Source organism: Gossypium hirsutum, chromosome D12, assembly GCF_007990345.1.
Source record: "Gossypium hirsutum isolate 1008001.06 chromosome D12, Gossypium_hirsutum_v2.1, whole genome shotgun sequence".
NCBI classification, from domain to species: domain Eukaryota; kingdom Viridiplantae; phylum Streptophyta; class Magnoliopsida; order Malvales; family Malvaceae; genus Gossypium; species Gossypium hirsutum.
Genome location: NC_053448.1, coordinates 22,879,639 through 22,892,493, shown reverse-complemented (window position 1 = coordinate 22,892,493; position 12,855 = coordinate 22,879,639).

Sequence of the window (12,855 nt, the reverse complement as noted above, 5' to 3'; positions counted from 1 at the left end):
ATGTTTATTAATATAAGGTGTTGCTATTATTATTTCAGTTTCTTTTCTGTGTGTATAAATAAACTATTTTATAATAATGTCCTGAGAATAATATGATTATTCTTAAAAAATCCTTAGTAAAGTATTATTGTTGACTAGGACAACAATAATGCGTTAAGGCTAATATGTAGTTGATTGATGATAAAGAGTTGTCATTGATATGGAGTGTCAAAATCAATGCATGAATATGTGTGTTAAAGAACAACATATTGGATTGACCCATTATGAGTATGTTTCTTGGATTATTATGTAATTGTCACAACATTACTCATAATGATTAATATGTATATGATCCTCAGGCTTGAGATCATCATTATCCCAACATCGTGAGTTGTATATTTTGATACAGTCAAACGTACACCGTAATTGGTTGTTCTATAAAGGCTGATGTTGGATATACCACGATCTATGTAGAGGGATATGGTTGATCGATATAGGATAAGTCCCTCCTACATAATGGGAGTAATATCTTAGGCCACTTGATTGAGTGAGGCTATAAATGCATGGACATGCTCAAACAAGCTGATATGAGATATCGTACTTATTTGTATATCATAGTCTACTCAAGATATCAAGGAACATGGGATGGACTATGCAAGTGTGACTATTCCATGACTTATGTCCAACCCAGAGATAAAGGACTTAAGGATTAATGCATGAAAGGTTAATCGCAAAAAGGATCTGGCGAATCATGATTTCTTGTAACTTAGGTAGCAATGATGCATTGCTAGATGTCACTCATTTTTTTTAACATTAGAATCGTTATAGTATTACTGCTAACGTTACAAGAACCTACAAGGTCACACCCTATGGTTGAAATGAACGGAATAAAACATAGTTGGTATTGTGTTTGGTTGTCACATGTATTAAATTAATTATTAAATTAATTATTGAATTAATTTAATTGGGTAATCAAATATTGAACATATTATATGTACAAGGTTGTTGTACACATAATGAGAACATATTATATGATTTTTGTTCGTATATAAATTCAAATAAATATAGTTTACCGAAATCATTATTATAATTAATGTAATTATAATATTCAATTTAAAACATTGTTATATTTATTTGATTTATTTAATGAATTACGATTTCATTATATATACCAATTATAAGAGGGATATATATTAAACGGTTTTTTTAAAACCTTAAAAAAATATAAAATCTCGTTTTTCCTTTGCTTGAAAAGTCTAGTAGCCATCAAGTAAAGTCTTCTTCAAAAATAGTTTTGGGGATTTCTTCCGTTCATTGTCAACTGGGTGGATTGCGTAGAGGCCGGAGTCACAAAAGGTTGTTGCTTGGTTCGATAGTAGAATAGAATACTCATTGCCGAAGCATCGTAGTCTATTCAATTTAAAGATTCGATAATTTTGAAGCGTTATTTTACCCTGATTCGTTCCTCACAAATGGATCCATAGTTTGGATCACCGGATATATTAATTTTTGTTGCTCAGTGGGGGTGCCGGTGTTACAAATGTGGTATCAGAGCCACTTGTGTGATACGAACTTGGGTTTAAATAATTGGGTGATGCAATTGTATGAGATGCATACTTTAATTTTATTATGTTTTCGACAGTTTAATTCGTTTAAGCATAACCTGATAACCGTTCCTTTCGATAATTAATTAAATGTTAATCATAGTGTTGTGGCCTTTTCGGTTTTATATTATTACTGTTAAGTGTTAACAAATCTGTAATGGTGTGACAGTGGGATATACATATTCCAGTAAGAGTTAACTGGTTAGTGGAACAAGGGTTGTTCTGGCATGAAAACTCAAGGATTAAAATCCTAAAAACACAATTCTGTTGATAAAAGTTATCAAATCGTGAGGTTTCATTTGATTGGGGTATGCGGTTCGTACCGTGGCAGTTATCAAAATGTTATCAAAACGTTGAATTATGTATGTTATTTTTGACATGCACGGTGTTTGAAATGCATAGTTATAGCCTGATGACCCATTTGCTAAAAAGTTGTAATTTTATAAATACGACCTGTGTGTCGTGCCTTACTACTATTCTTTTGTATTTCTCTTCTCATATTACTCCCTCGTATGTAAAACAAGTTTCTACATATTGTAATTTGCAAGAGTTGCTGCGGGCTAGACGAGAAGGAAGATGGGCCAACTAGTGTGGACCGATAGCTTGTGAAACGGCTTACACCTTTTGGTTCTCCCATTGGCTTGGGTTGCACCACCTTAGTCTATGGGTTATAACTATTGCATTTATTTATTACTTTATTTATTCATGTATGAGATGCTCTAGATGTCTAAAGCATGCCAAATTTTAATGTATTTAAAATTTGATTATAATGAAGCTCATTAATTGAAGAGATCAATTAAAAGGCGAAATGGACTAAAGTAGACCATAATTGGTAAGATGGAACAACATTAATAAAATCGCTCAATTAAAATATTAAGTCGACATAGCCTTCCAAATTTTTCCCTCGTTAAGGCCTCGATCAATACTGTGTAGGTTCTGCTAAAGCTAAGTACTAGTATTTATCTTGGTTAAAGGCCAAGAATAAACAAGTGATATTCGCTGGTTAAAATTGGTTAATGACTTAACTAGGTTACTCTAATAGGATTAGAAACCTAGAGGCAAGTAATTTGGATAAATCATAAGATGATTAGAACAAGAGTTTTTCACCAAACATTAGGAGTTACATATGATGTCATTAGCAAGTGTTGCTTACCTAAATAACCATAATCTTGAGAGTAAAGCCAAAGCTAACTTAAGAGGAGGTGAAATATGGATCCTTAACCCACTTGAAATACTTTTCGAGAAATTCTTTCTGAAGCTAATATAGAGGGTTATTAATTTTTATAATAGTGGGAACATAATTTAATAAATTCCTTTTAAAGATTGATATAAACTTGGTAAATTTACACATGCATATTTTATTGTTGTAGATATATTATGGCTGCAAACACTAATACACTCTCATTACGATCGGTCCTTGAGAATGACAAATTGAATGGTTTGAATTTTCTTGACTGGTTCCGTAACTTGAAGATTGTCCTCAAACAAGAACAGAAATTATATGTCATTGAACAACCATTTCCTAATGAACCACCCACTAATGCCTCGAGGGTTGATAAAGATGCTTACAGGAAGCATCTCGATAACATGGTGGACGTTGGATGTCTTATGCTTGCCACTATGAATCCTGAACTTCAGAAGCAACATGAGGACATGGTTGCTTATGAAATGATCGAGCACTTTGAAGAACTTTATCAGGGGCAAGCACAGCAGGAGAGGATCGATATCTCTAAGGCCCTATTCGAATGTAAGCTGGCTGAAGGAAGCCCAGTAGGACCTCATGTCCTTAAGATGGTTAGCTATATTGAAATTTTGTCTCAGCTTGGGATTCCATTGAGCCAAGAGTTGGCCACGGATGTTATTCTGCAATCATTGCCCAATAGCTACAGCCAGTTTGTCCTCAATTTCAATATGAATAAAATTGACAAGACTCTGCCCCAGTTGCTCATTATGTTACGAACTACTGAAGGCAACATTAAAAATGTTGGACCCAAGCCCATACTAATGGTTTGTAATAACAAGGGCAAAGGAAATGCCAAAGTTCAGACAAAGCCCAAGGGCAAAGGTAGGCCCAAGCCTGGAAAAGGAAAGGCTGCATTGAAACCTAAAGGTAAGGTGTCTAAGGAAGGAAACTGCTTTCATTGTGGTGTGACTAGACATTGGAAGTGGAACTGCCCTATTTATCTTGAGAAAGTCAATAAGGCCAAAACAAGCGGAACGTCTGCTTCAGGTATTTATGTTATTGATATTAATTTATCAACTACTACTTCTTGGGTATTAGATACTGGTTGTGGTTCTCGTATTTGTACTTCCGTACAGAGACTACAAAGTAGTAGGACTTTGGCTAGAGGAGATGTGGATGTGAGAGTTGGAAATGGAGCAAAAGTTGCTGCATTAGCTGTGGGAACATATAATTTATCTTTGCCTAGTGGACTTGATTTATGTTTAGAGGGTTGTTATTTTGTGTCTAGTTTGACTAAAAACATTATTTCAATTTCTTGTTTAGACAAATTTGGTTTTGAGATAATTATTAAGAATAATTGTTGTTCCTTTTATCTCAATAATGTTTTTTATGGTTCGGCACAATTGATTAATGGCCTCTATATTTTAGATCAAATGAATCTCATTTACAACATAAATACTAAAAGATCGAAAATAAATTACTCAAATCAAACTTATCTATGACATTGTCGTTTGGGCCACATAAGTGAGAAACGCATATCAAAACTCCATAAAGATGATCTCTTGGATTCATTTGTTTTTGAACAAATTGAAGTATGTGAATCTTGGTTATTGGGAAAAATGACTAAATTTCCTTTTACTGGTAAAAGCGAATGAGCTAGTGATTTATTGGCCTAATACATTCTGATGTATGTGGACCAATAAATACACAGGCTAGAGGTGGATTTCACTACTTCATTACTTTCACTGATGATTTCAGTAGATATGGGTATGTCTATCTCATGCGCCATAAGTCTGAGTCCCTTGAAAAGTTTAAGGAATTCAAAAATGAAGTACAAAATCAACTAGGCAAAACTATCAAGACACTTCGATCTGATCGAGGTGGAGAGTATTTAAGCCTAGAGTATGATGATCTATTGAAGGAATGTGGGATTGTCTCACAACTACTCCTCTTGGTACTCCTCAATGGAATGGAGTTTTTGAGAGAAGAAATCAAACTCTGTTAGAGATGGTTCGATCCATGAGGAGTCATGCTAATCTACCGAATTCCTTTTGGGGACATGCACTTGAAGCAGCTGCTTTCACACTAAATCGTGTTCCATCTAAATCGGTTCAAAAGATGCCATATGAGATGTGGACTGGGAAACGTCCCAGTATGTCTTTTACGAAAATTTGGGGTTGCGAAGCCTATGTTAAACTTCAGACGTTTGCTAAGCTTGAACCCAAATCTGAAAGGTGTATTTTTTTAGGGTATCTAAAAGAAACAAAAGGATATTATTTCTTCAATCCCACTGAGAACAAAGTATTTGTTGCTCGGACTGGTGTCTTTCTAGAGAGAGAATTTGTTTCTAGAAAAGGAAGTGGGAGAAAGATTGAACTTGAAGAAATTCGAGAATCACAAAATACCACTAAACCAGAGATAGAACAACAGCAAATTCCACAAGAAATTAAGGAACAAGTAACTATTGTAGAAACACAACCACCGAGCAGATCTTTAAGAGAATGCCAAGCACCTGAGAGATATGGATTTCCCATTACAATGCATGGTGACATTCTTCTTATAGATCAAGATGAGCCTAGGACTTATCAAGAAGTGGTGACAAGCCCAAACTCTGAGAAATGGCTTGAGGCCATGAGATCTGAGATGGATTCCATGTATGAAAACCAAGTATGGACTTTGGTTGACCCGCCCGAAGGGGTTAAACCAATAGGGTGTAAGTGGGTTTTCAAAAAGAAAACCGACATGTATGGTAATGTACCAACATACAAGGGGCGATTAGTCGCTAAAGGTTTTCGCCAAGTTTATGGTGTTGACTATGATGAAACCTTTTCTCCTGTAGCTATGTTCAAATCCATCAGGATCTTGCCTGCTATAGCTGCATTTCATGACTATGAAATCTGGCAGATGGATGTCAAAACAGCTTTCCTTAACGGGAAACTTGAAGAGGATATGTACATGACACAACCTGAAGGTTTTGTCAATCCAAAGGATACTAGAAATATATATAAGCTACAAAGATCCATTTATGGATTAAAGCAAGCTTCTTGAAGTTGGATTCTTCGTTTTAACAATGCAATCAAAGAGTTTAGTTTTATCAAAAATGAAGATGAGCCATGTGTTTACAAAAAGGTTAGTGGGAGCACTATAACATTCTTGGTACTGTATCTGGATGACATGCTTATCATAGGAAATGACATGCCTACCTTGCAGTCTATTAAGACTTGGTTAGGAAGTTGTTTTTCTATGAAGGACTTGGGCGAAGCCACTTACATATTAGGAGTCAAGATCCATAGAGATAGATCAAGACGACTACTAGGTCTAAGCCAAAGTACATACATAGATAAAGTACTGAAAAGGTTCAGTATGAAAGAATCTAAGAGAGGATTCCTATCTATGAGACATGGTATTTCACACTCGAAGAAAATGTGTCCTTCAACTCCACAAAAGAGAGAACGCATGAGTAAAATTCCATACGCTTCTGCTATTGGATATATCATGTATGCCATGTTATGTACCCATCCAGATGTCTCGTATGCCTTAAGTATGACTAGCAAGTACCAAGTAAATCCTGGTGAAGATCACTGGACCACAGTCAAGAATATCCTTAAGTACTTAAGGACTAAGGATACGTTCCTAATATATGGGGGTGAGGAAGAGTTAAGTGTAAAACATTACACTAATGCCAGCTTCCAAACCGACAAGGACAATTCTCGATCACAATTAGGTTTTGTGTTTTGCTTTAATGGTGGTGCTGTGAGCTGGAAGAGTTCAAAGCAAAGTACAGTAGTTGATTCTACAACAGAGGCCAAGTATATTGTAGCCAGTGAGGTAGCAAAGGAAGCAATTTGGATCAAGAAGTTCATTACTGAACTAGGGGTTGTGCCTAGCATATCAGATGCTATAGAACTCCGATGTGATAACAATGGAGCCATTGCACTAGCTAAAGACCCTAGATCTCAACAGCGATACAAACATATACTTAGGCGCTACCATTTTATTCGAGAGATTGTCGATCAAAGGGATGTAGAGATATGCAGAGTACCTACAGATGATAACATTGTTGATCCCCTGACCAAGCTTGACATAGCAAAAGCATGATCGTCACACTAAGTCGCTTGGTATTAGATATATGAGTGATTGGTCTTAGTGCTAGTGGGAGATTGTTAGAGTATGCCCAAAGATCAATCATGAGATGGTTGTAATAACATACTTGATTTATCATGTTTATTAATACAGGGCGTTACCATTATTATTTCAGTTTCTTTTCCGTGTGTATAAATAAATTGTTTTATGAGAATAATATGATTATTCTTAAAAAGGGTCCTTAGTCAAGTATCACTGTTGGCTAGGACAACAATAATACATTAAGACTAACATGTAGTTGATTGATGATAAAGAGTTGTCATTGATATGGAGTGTCAAAATCAATGCATAAATATGTATGTTAGAGAACAACATATTGGACTGACCCGTTATGAGTATGTTTTTTGGATTATTATGTAATTGTCACAATATTACTCATAGTGATTAATATGTATATGATCCTCAGGCTTGGGATCATCATTATCCCAATATTGTGAGTTGTATATTTTGATACAGTCAAACGTACATCGTAACTGGCTGTTCTATAAAGGCTGATGTTGGATCTACTACGATCCATGTAGAGGGATATGGTTGATCGATATAAGATAAGTCCCTCCTACATAATGGTATTAATATCTTAGGCCACTTGACTGAGTGAGACTACAAATGCATGGCCATGCTCAAATAAGCTGATATGATATATCGTACTTATTTGTATATCATAGTCTACTCAAGATATCAAGGAACATGTGATGGACTATGCAAGTGTGATTATTCCATGACTTGTGTCCAACCCAGAGATAAAGGACTTAGGGATTAATGCATGAAAGGTTAATCGCAAAAAGGTTCTGCCGAATCATGATTTCTTGTAACCTAGGTAGCAATAATGCATTGCTAGATGCCACTCATTGTTTGTAACATTGGAATCGTTCTAGTATTACTGCTAACATTACAAGAACCTACAAGGTCACACCCTATGGTTGAAATGAATGGAATAAAACATAGTTGGTATTGTGTTTGGTTGTCACATGAATTAAATTAATTATTAAATTTATTGTAGAATTAATTTAATTGGATAATCAAATATCGAACATATTATATGTACAAGGTTGTTGTACACATAATGAGAACATATTATATGATTTTGGTTCATTTATAAATTCAAATAAATATAGTTTACCGAAATCATTATTATAATTAATGTAATTATAATTTTTGTTTTAAAACATTGTTATATTTATTTAATTTATTTAATGAATTATGATTTCATTATATATACCAATTATAAGAGGGATATATTAGACAGTTTTTTTTAAACCCTAAAAAAATATAAAATCCTGTTTTTTCTTTGCTTGAAAAGTCTAGTAGTCGTTAAGCAAAGTCTTCTTCAAAAATAGTTTTGGGGATCTCTTCTGTTCATTGTCAACTGGGTGGATTGCGTAGAGGCCGGAGTCATTAAATGTTGCGCTTTGGTTTGATAGTAGAACAGAATACTCATTACTGAGGCGTCGCTGTCTATTCAGTTTAAAGATTCGGTAATTTTGAAACCTTATTTCACCACGATTCGTTCCTCACACATGGATCCATGGTTTGGATCGCCGGATGAATTAATTTTTGTTGCGCCGTAGGGGTACTGGCGTTCCAACATGTTCATATTAGGCATCAATCTCATGAAAATGTAGGAATGGGTCGAACCCGGATCAATCAAAGCAATAACACTAGTATCATAGAGAGAAAATGTACCCGTAATCACATCGGGGTAGGATGCCTCTTCGCGAGCGCGAATAGCATAAGTCCTTGCGGGTGCTCTAGCATCTAGTCTACCTGCTGAGTCTCTGAACATACCCCTGTTACTTGCTCCAACTCTAAGATTCCTCTGCGGTCTGCCTCTAGTTGGAGCATTTCCCGATCTTACACTCGGTATTACTTCTCTTTTAACTGTTTCGGGACAATCCCGAATAAAATGATCTAGTGCACCCCATCTGAAACAAGCACTTTCAATTGCTTGGCACTTACCGAGATGACGTCTACCACATTGAGCACACTCTAGTCTAGGTGGTCGAGTACTACCCACACTTACGACTGTAGTAGTCTGAGCTCTTGAACCCATAAATCTCCTACCTCTATTTCGGTTAGGATACCCGGCTGAAAAATTCGATCTAATAGAGAGCTCTCTAAGCCTCTTAGATGTAGACTAAAATGATCTGCTTATCTGCCTTTTCTTCATGTCTTGAACCTCAATTTCAATTTTGCCCTTTTCTTTTTCCTTTAACAACTCTTCTACCTTACAAGCTCTTTCAACTAGTACAACAAACTCTTTTATCTCTAGAACGCTAACTAACAGTCGGATATCATCATTGAGCCCATCCTCAAATCTTTTGTACATGATAGCCTCTGTAGACACACACTCTCGAGCATAATTGCTGAGTCTAACAAATTCACGTTCATACTTCAATACAGTCTTCTTACTCTGCTTTAACTCAAGGAACTCTTTTCTTTTCTGGTCAATAAACCTCTGACTGATATACTTTTTACGGAACTCCTCTTGAAAGAAATCCCAAGTAACTCTCTCGCTCGGTACAATTGACACAAGAGTCTTCCACCAATGATAGGTAGAATCTCCAAGGAGTGAGACAACACACTTCATTCATTCCTCAGGTGTATAGGATAACTCATTAAAGACTCTGATAGTATTCTCGAGCCAAAATTTGCTCTCTTCGCATCATCATCTTTAGTAGCCCGAAATTCTTCAGCCCCTTATTTTCTGATCTTATCAACTGATGGCCTTTCTCTTGTAACAGTACCTGTGAATGGGGGAGCTACATGAGGGATCGGAGAATCATGAGGGGGTAGAGGTCTAACAGCTGGATTCGTACGAACAAACTCGGCAAACCATTCATTCATAGCTTGGAAGAAGGCTTCTTGAGCCCCTCCTCCCTGACTAACTGTAACGGGCCTTTCACAACTATCTGGTGGCACCGTCCCTTCTATGGGAGCGGGCGCATTACTCTCTACATCATCTGCACCAGCTCGTTCGGGATCCATCACTATAAAAGAAAATCATTTTAAAATCATTAGGAGTCGTCACACTATCAAAATACAAGTATGGCATCTGTAGCTAGACTCTTATTCATACTGATTATTCCGAGAACCGACTAAACTCTCACTCTGGTACCAATAAATGTAACACCCCTTACCCGAGACCGTTGCCAGTGTCGAACACGAGGTGTTACCTGACTTAACTTACTAGTTAAGAGCATAAAAATTTGCTTTTAAAATCAATTTGCTCACGTTCAATCAATATGTCCCTAAAAAGGGCCCTCAAGACCCTAAAACATGCAACGGAAATGGTTTGAGTCCAAACCGGGAACATTAAAAAATTTTTGAATACTTAAATAAATTAAAATATTTTTTTTACTATTCACAATAAAACTGTCCACTTGTGTGATAGTCACTAATTTAATTATAACTCGAGTTACGGAACTCAAAATTTAGATTCGTAAATTTTTCCTAAAACTAGACTCATATATCTTCTTAAAATAAAATTTCCAGAAGTTTTGGGTTAGCCAAATAGTACAGTTAATTCGTTAAAGTCTCCCCAATTTCACTGTACGACAGTTCTGACCTCTATTCACTAGAAATCAATTATCTCATTCACTCTCTAATTCCATTTCTACTATCCTTGGTGATTTTTCAAAATCACGTCAATGCTGCTGTCCAAAAACTATTTCATTGCAAATTTTTACTATTTTATAATATCTTTGTATTAACTATCATTTAGACATACATAACACCAAAACATGTTCTTAAATAGCCATTTCAATAGCTAATCATTATTGAATATTTACATGCTATTCATTAGCCATATCATGAGGACACACACACAAAATGACTAAGTCCCTATACATGCCACAACTTAAAATGTTTCGAATCACAAAATACCGAGATGGTCTGTTGATAGTGTGAAACGATCTCCAACGCCCTTACAATCCCTGAATTGGCTTGGCGATACTATAAAAAGAAAGAAAATAAAGGGGTAAGTATAAAGCTTAGTAAGTTTTCAAGCAAATAAATAACAACATTTATCATAAATAATTATACTCATAAATTATCATCAAGTATCATGATCTTTACTTTCTTATTTACTTACTCTCTCACTTGTTTACTTACTTGCTTACTTAAATAACTCATGATTATAACTTACTCCTCCCTTGCTGAAATTTTTTTAACTGATAACTGAGATATTCTTAACCCTTATAACTCACCTGAATCTATTTATTATGCTTTTACCTGAACTTTCATGTAACATAGTCTATTTACTAGCCCGTTGAACCACTTGGAATACTAAGAATACTCGGGTCTCCTATCTGATAATAACATGCCAAAGCCATGTCCCAAACATGGTCTTACATGGGATGTTTCCTGTACTGCAAATTCCATAACCCAGATACGGTCTTACATGAGAGTTCTCATATCGGTGCCCATGCCATGTCTCACACATGGTCTGACAGGGGACCTCTCATCTCGGTACCAACGCCATGTCCCAGACATGGTCTTATGTGGGACCTTTCATAACCTCAATAACGCCAATGCCATGCCCCAGACATGGTCTTACATGGGGTCTCATCCCTCTAACGTTATGACATTTGTATCAGATACATTCCTAATGTTTCAACGAGACTTTTTAACATTGATTCTCTATCATTTCATACTTGAGCCAACATTAAATAATTTCATGAAATAAGTACATAATTGCTGGAAAATAACAACATTAATAATAATTATTGAAATATTGCATTTATTTACCGTAAACTTACCTAGGTACAAATTACGAGCAAATTTAGCAACTTAGTCCTCAACCTTTTTCTTTCCCCGGTCTAACTCCAAATTTCTTTCCTCTTGATCTATAATAGAAAATTTAGCTTATTTAATACTCAAATTCATCAAAACAGTCTTTGACTCGAACTTTGGAAAAATTAAGATTTTTCCCCTAAACTTTTGTATATTTACACTTTTGCCCCAAAGCTTGAAAATTAAACTTCATCCCTTATTCTTATGTTTTATGATATGCTGAACATCTTACCCTTCTATGGCAACATCAAATTCCCACTCTAACATTTACTTATGAACATTAGGTATTTTTACTAATTATGTCATTTTACTCGTTTTCTCTTAAAATTGCCTATCAAAAGTTGTTTAACATAATTTCAAACTTCATATTCTACCATAAAACATCAAAATAAACACATTTCACCTATGGGTATTTTTCCAAATATGAACCTTAACATGAATTAATGGTATAATAAGCTAAACCGAGCTACGAGGACTCTAAAAACATAAAAAAAACATTAAAAACGGGGCTTGGATGCACTTACTATGAACTTGAGAAAATGAAGAAACCCTAGCTATGGAGTCCCTTGAAGTTTCGGCCCTTATGGAAGAAGATGAACACATTTTGCCATCTTTTTCCCTTTTAATTCTTTTTATTACCAAAAGACTAAAATGCCCTTCATTAAAACTTTAGTTATTTTTATCTATCATGCCCATTTTTGTCCATGAAAATCTAATGGTCTAATTACCATTTAAGGACCTCTACTTCAATTATGCACTTCTATTAAACCCTTTATCATCTAAAGCTCATATTTACCCACTTTTGCAATTAAACCCTAATATGCAATTTAAACATGCAATCGCTGAAATTTCCTATTGGTATTCTAACACATGCATCCAACCAATCGATAAATCATAAAAATTAATCACAATAAACTTTTTAATCTCAGATTTGTGGTTTCGCAACCACTGTTCCATTTAGGCCCTATTTTTGGATGTTACACATCATGTGTATATATATATTTAAACCTTAATTTATCTCACCTAATGATCAAAACAATTTATTAGTCAAAACATAGGTCATTAACAAACCACACCAAATATCAATCATGCTTAATTAATTAAATTACATTTTCAAATCATGTTTCGAATTTCAACCCTTTCATTACCATTTAC